The sequence below is a fragment of the Buceros rhinoceros genome, unplaced genomic scaffold (assembly GCF_000710305.1).
Source record: "Buceros rhinoceros silvestris isolate BGI_N320 unplaced genomic scaffold, ASM71030v1 scaffold11113, whole genome shotgun sequence".
Lineage (NCBI taxonomy): Eukaryota > Metazoa > Chordata > Aves > Bucerotiformes > Bucerotidae > Buceros > Buceros rhinoceros.
Window position 1 is genome coordinate 60,721 of NW_010401858.1, and position 7,319 is coordinate 68,039.

Here is a 7,319-nt window from a genome sequence, read left to right on the forward strand (position 1 = left end):
AGCAGGTCGGGTAAAGAGATGGATGAAGTTCTCTTCTGCGCTGCAAGCTGTGCTGTGAATGCTGCACAAAACAAACACCTCACCTGGCTGGGTGGGTGGGATGCCCAGCTGGGCCCGGGTTTTACCAGAACAGAGATCTGACCAGCTGACCTCCAGCTGCAGGAGAAAATGAGCAACCCATGCACTTCATGGTAACTATCCCTATGATCAAGGTTGAACCCTGAGAATCTTTTCTGGTCCCAAACATCCGGAACAGCCCACAGATCAGTTACAGCTGATGGTTCAACTCTGCGGACAAATCCCTTGAGATTATTCATCATTTTAATGTAAACACTAAACTTCACGCTATACAACAGCCCAGCCAAACAAGCTTTGACGACACATCATTTTAAGGAACACTGTATTTCCAGCACCTAAAAGGAGGTGGCCGGGCTTGCTTCTGTTAATGTTTATCAGAAAAAAAATGCAAGTCACCTGGGCCAGTGAGAGCATGAAGAAGGGAAACAAAACACCAGGCCAGCAGGTGGTTCAGCGTCTTACCCGGCTCTGCTCTGATCCTAACTCAGGTGAACTTGCGCTGGTGCAGGTGGAGCAGAGCCCCCGGGACACACTAGGGCCGTGCCTCTACAAGGGCCCTCTCCTAACTGACTTTAAGAAACATTTTCTCAGTGCATGAATCACTGATTTGTTCTTGAAACTCCTTGTGGTGAAATGAAGGACCCAAAAGCATTTCATTGTTGAACACATAAAAGGAAGTATATTTAAAATAAAAAAAATTGGTCAGACTGTAGAGTCAATTACCATTTTTAAAAGAATTTACAGGGCTGTCGTAGATGAGTCTTTTGGAATAGTCAGTTTATCGCAATGCCTAAACTGGTTTCTTCATTGCACAGTATTTTCTTTTAAAATGTGTGCATTTTTAAACAATTACATACATATTAAAAATCAGCATTTCTTTGCTTAAACTTAAGTAAAACGTTAATACTCTCAGACAACACAGATCTGAAATGGTGAAACCAGTAATTGCCCCCTCCCAACCTTACGACAAATTAAATTGAGACAAAATTACAAACACATTTCACTACATGATTATTATTAATAAAAATCAGTTTTGTTTTTTGTTTTTTTTTATAAAGTTGCCCAAAATGCAAGGGATGTGCATAGGTTTACAACTTAGAATAATATTTTACTTTATTCCCTTGGGTACGTGTTCCCATGAACGGAATGTACTTTGCTGTAGATTACAGGTTTTATCAACACAGATACACCAACGGCATGAACGCTTGCGACTGTCCACATGCATTAAGAGTCAAGACCCAATTTCAAATTTCTAAAAGTTTTACAGAGTTCTTCAAAGAGACAGTATCACATTATCTGGATGTTACACAAAAGTACTCAAAAATACTACCCTAGGAAAAAAAAAAAGCGAAAAAAGGCCTTTAAAATTTATGAATGTTTTGTAATCACTAGACTAATTACTTCAAATAAATAAAGGAAAGCAAAGTATTCCAATCCACAAAATCAGACTCTAGAAAGAATGTAGTGTTCCACCCCCAAGTTAAGGTAACAGAATCATATTATTATTACTATTAAAATAGATTATAGAAAGCAGCATCTATTTTGTGCAGTTTTTAGGGGCCCTTGAAATAAAAAGCTATGATTTCAAAAAATATAACATTCCAAAGGACTGAATAATACATATATTTAAAGATACATTTTATTAAAGTTTAGGAGAAATGATTAAAAAAAGATACTGTCTCTTTAAATCAGTGTTTAATTTTTTTTCCCCCTCCTCCTATCTATTCGGACATGACAATAATTATATTTTAGGTCACACTACATCTAGGTAGTCTCTAGGGGCCAAGACCTGTTGACATAAGGTCAGTAACGAAGAGGTTTTCCATGTATGAGGTGGTTCCCAGTAACGACAGATTTTTTTTCAGTTTCCTTGTGACTGCTCTAGTAGACCCAGGAGACGGGGACCCACTGTGAGGCTGTACACACGAGCTCGATGGCTTCCTCCAGGTGCCTGATGGTTTCATCTATTTCGTTGTTGATAATTGTTAGGTCAAAGTAGTGTGCATATGTTCTCTGTAAGATTTCCGACTCCTTCTGCAGGCGCTGAAGAGATTCATCCTGTTGGGCGGTCAGAAAAGAAGATGGGGAGAGAGAGAGAGAGAGGTTGGATCCTTTTGTGCTCTTGCAGAACAGCTTTCTAACTCTTGCTTACAGAAAAGGAAACAGGCAAAAAAGCCTTAGGGAGTCGTGGGTGGTTTAGATCCCCCACCTAAACCTACTGAAATCACACGGGAGAAATGACCCAATTTCTCTGCTGAAGCAGACACTCTAATAGCACTCAGGTATTGATCCTACTTGAGACAAAACACAAGGCTAGCGTTAGAGAAGCAAGGAAGAGGATGGAAGCTTAGAAAAGCAGCACAGACGTGAACAATGGACAACATGTATGAATAAAATGGACAAAGTGCACAAATACGAGCTACTGGGTCTATCTATGTTCAGGTAAGAACACGAGCAACAGGAGAGGGTGTGTTGTCAGGTATCGGCTGTTCCCAGTTTCGGCAATGATTTCTCTTCAACATCGGTCTTCTGGGTCTACTGCCTTTAATAATCATTTCCTGACACGGAAGTTCTCACGCTCGCTACTCTGCAGTTCCTATTTCAGCGCGTGCCATTTCCAGCATCTCTCAGTGTGAGATCTGGAAGATGAACCGTCAGCCCGTGCTCAGGAAGGGCCAGCAACAGCAGAGTAGTGCTCTCCGTAGCTTCGTGTCAGTGTCCTCACAGATACAAGTGCCTCCGACTTTGCGGGTGTGCTGCTGGGCTCTGCACAGCCAGCAGTGCTTCAGCGATGGGCTTTGTTACCGAGGTCTGCCTTTTGGAGAGAGCGATCACGAAAGGCTTCTTTCTAGGGCTCTGCAGCAATCACCAGTTTGAATTTTTTTCTGCAAATTTCCCTAGAAATAAAACCCCCCTAATTTGCTGCTTTCAGGAACCTTGAAATAGCCACAGGAAAGTAATTAAGTCCTTCCCTCCCCACAGGTCTGGGGTGGATAGAGGGCGAAATTACATATGAACAGTATAAAGTCCTGTTGCTTTGTGATCTGTCGGGTCATCCTGTTTGATCAACCAACTGGGATACACTTTACTACAACACAGTTTTAGGCTGCAGGAAGTGCAGACACAGTGCCTATAGCTGTTTTCATAAGAAATTATTCTAGGAGCAGAATTTTATCTAGCTAACAAAGAGACCACCACCTCCCCTTTTTTCTGTTTGATTTCCCAAGTATTTGTAATTACAGGGAACAGTGGCTTTCAGGTCCTCTGAAGGGAACACCCTGCGCTCAGACAGTTCTTCTTCCCTGCAGCCACGCAACTAGACTCTTCTGTACCAAAGTCACGGTTCTGCTTCTCTCGTGAAGCTATAGCCTCACACGGAGGGAGGGTAGGGGGGTGGAATATCACGTTCATTTGATATTCACTACGAAATTCATTTGAAGTCACACAAATACTCCTCACACGCACTCCTGTACAAGGGATGCTCATCGCATGGACCATTACGCATCGCCAGTGATTCCTGGAACTTCCACAGAAAATACCAGTGCATGCGAATTTAGTTTATGCTATTAACAAATTAGACGATATGGATCAATACTAATATTAAACATTTTTGTGGAACATTTCATATGGCCCAGTGTCTTTAAGCCGAAAACCTCATTAGGTAAACTGCCAACTTCTCACAGATTCCAAAAGAGAGATCAATTTATATCAGCAGAGGATCTAAACTTTTCTCCTTAAATTAACCGACAAAGGACAAAAACCCCTCATGCTTGTCAAGCAGAATATTTTCAGTGCTTCAAATATCTAGCTAAGATAAATTTTGTATCTCAAGCCAGTCTTAGCAAAATCATATTGCACCTTTTTAAAAGAGTTTAAAATCTCATGGCACACGGCTAACAGCACCTGAAAAACCCACAGGAAGCCCGAGGACTGTTAAGTCTTACGTAACTTTTAACTGCTATTCAGATTTCACATCAATGTCATCTTTACCTGCAAGTATGAGAATGAACTTCTCTCAGTAACGGACCTGACTGACAATAAAAATCTGAATATATAAGCGTCACAAAACTGTTGCTGTAGTAAGTTCCTCTCAATTTCTCTAAAATTTCTTAATTAAATTTTGAATAGTGAACATCCCAGATTATTCTCCAAGAAGAATGTTCTCCGGCAGCTGTGCTCGCATTATAAAAACGAGCAGCTGGCTGCAGACAGACAGATAAATGGCCACAACTTCAGTCACCTCGCATTCGGCAGCAGAAGCCCTGTCCTTTCTTCTGCCCTCCGCATTCGTGCAACGGGCATTTTATGTGGGTCTAGTTGCAGTGTGTCCATTATCGGAACAGGTTTCTCTTTCCTATCACTAGAACCAGGTTTACTTTCCTAGTCTTTTCTCCTTCTCCACCACAGCTGGGTCAGAAAGGAGTGAACATGGCTTTTACCCACAAAATCTCTTCCAGGTGCATAACAGCCACCAGCGGTATCTTCAGTCTCTGAGGGCAGCTTTTGTTGTCTGAAAGTACACAAAAGGACAACAGCTGCTGCTTGTGACAGTGCAGCCTCACAAATTACTAATACCCCCTTTCTAAGGCTGTGAACAAGGTGTAAACACACCATCGGGCCTTTGCCAATTTTGCTCCAACAGAAATAAATTATCCTGGGTTCAAACAGCTGGTGGACCGCAAATTTCTTAAGAAAAAAATCCTTGTATTCTTTGCTGCAGAAAGGGAGGACGCATAGCTAAAATCCAGAAGCATTTGGCTCAGTGAAGATTTACACATGGCACAACAAAGAGTTAGATCAAACAAGCGGAGCCTGTCGACTCCTCTCTGCAGCTGACCGGGCAATGGGAGGTAGAAAGCAGCTGGAGGAAAGAGGAATTACTGCAATGTCTCCTGATACGCTCTCTCCTCCATTTTTGGACAGCAATAATCTCATTTAAGTTTCCTGAATGATTAGGCAGGTGGCTACACTTTGGGAGGTTTCCTACGTGACTCTGACTGGTTTCGTGCTTTGCAGAACTGCTCCCAGTGCACTGCTGAAGCACCGTATTGTGTCTCCCAACCCTTGCTGTGTGCTCCTTGATCGCTGGGATATTTCTGAGTGGTCTGTGATAGGCTGAAGTGTCTCCAGTGAGATATATTTAAGCTCAGGCCTCTGCACTGATTTTACCACAAAGTTCAGATGTACAGTTGTAAGAGTAGAAATTTTACTTCCTAGTTTCTTTTTACTAGCAAATAATTTTAGCGCAGATGTATGAAGTCATTATCACATTACATTTTTATTCCAATGGCGAAAGTAATGTCGAATGGGAACGAGCATATCTACATGCTAGAACTACTGAAATAACCAGGACTGCCTCGTCAGCCCCTAGCTGGTACTTACAGGCAATTTTCTGCACCATTTTGGCAGCTATATACAATTAGTACGAGTGCAGGAAAATGAAAAGAAAAGCAAAGATGAAATATAAGAAAACATAAGGGGCGAAAACAGGACAGTAATTTACAGAAGTGTTCTCAAAAAGCGTAAGTAAAATAAACAAAGCAGGATAAGAGGATAAACAGAAAGGGATACTCACTATGCAAACGAACCTTTCAAAAAAGAAGCATGAATGGAAAATATGAAACACACACTCTCCACCCTTGTTTGCTGCTAACACACGGACACAATTGGCGTATTTCCCTTTATGCAGCCCAGTAAACCTTGGAAAACGGGTTCCTGTATTCAGGTAAGGTCTGTTGCTATTACCATTTCCTGGACCTCCCTTTATTTAAGTTTAACTGATTCATAAATTAACATGCTTTAAGTGTGTCCTCAGTTCAGCGATTCATGTGGCTGAGTGAAATCCTGCGTGCACAGAGTTCAGTCCCAAGAGCTTAAAACAAAGACGTAGTCTTACAGCATGAATGCGAATAGTCAGAACATAGTACTTCACATCTACTAACATTTCTTTGGCATGAACAAATACTTCCCTGCCACTACTATAAAGGGTATATAGCTGCTGTTGTCTTCCCAGTGTACCACGGAAAACATTTTCTCCCTTAGAGGAACAGTCTCAAATGTCTCCGCATCATATCCTACAGCTGGAAGAGTACAAGTTAAGCACCACCGGGAGATGAGTGAGGCCGAGGAAGACTATTTAGGAGCTGAGACACAGGTACGTGTGATCTTCATCCGTACGCTCGTGACATTTACCAGTCAGAGTACCGGTCCATAAGACACAGTGAAATGACATAACTTACTGCTGTGAAAAGATCCTTCTTCCCCCTCCCATCTCCCTTCCCTGCTACACACTTTCACTGCTTGTTCTGGCATTGGTGCTTGCCAGAGCCTTTGTAAGCTGCTTGAAAACTGAAAAAAATCCAATTTAGAGCTACAGTAGCTCACTAAAGGATCTGATAAGTGCCATGGCCAGTACAGACTGGCAGTGTATGTCCCAGAGGCAAATTAGAGAGAATCCCTCCATTCACCAACAGCAAACTAGTAGAATGCCTCAGCTGCCAGCAAAATTGCAGCTGGAGGCCAGTATTTTTCACCCTCCACTTGCTATTTTAATAATCATTCAGGGTGTTTGCATTTAAATATGTTTGTCTTGTTCTTTATTTTCCTGCAAGCCTCTGCAGGGATGCCATTGTTTCCTACTTCGTTGTAATTACATTTCTATAGGAACAGGCTGTAGAGGCAGGGCTTCTGACTTTATTTTTGCATGATCAAGGAGACATCCAGAAGATTTGGAACAGATTCATGGTCAAATCCAATAAATACCTTAATATCATGGTTTAAAAAAGGCTGAGCAGATGAAGTGTTTGTATAAGTATCGTTTGCCCTGCTGTAAGCCGTACTCAGAATCGCCTGGATTCTTTGAAATCAGTAGTAATGCGCAGAATGGATCATCTATGAAAATGAAGTCGGTAATTCAGGATACGGACCTCCACGAATGCTTAACATTCTTTCCACAAGCAATTATGCCTTTGGTCAAAGATTCCAATTTTTAGAGAACATTATTAGAAATTAACAAGCCTATTTCTGATACATATTTGCTGTATAGAAAAAGTACTAAAAGGTAAAGGTGGGATGACAGCATAGTCACACACCCCCACTTCTTTAGGTCGGCTGTAATCTACTGCTGGAACTGAAACACAGAATTGAGTCGTTTGTGATAATGATTTGTCTAGGATTTGAAAATGGATCTCTGAGCTAGGGCAGGGAATGAAATAAACGAATATGTATTTTTAAAATACCTA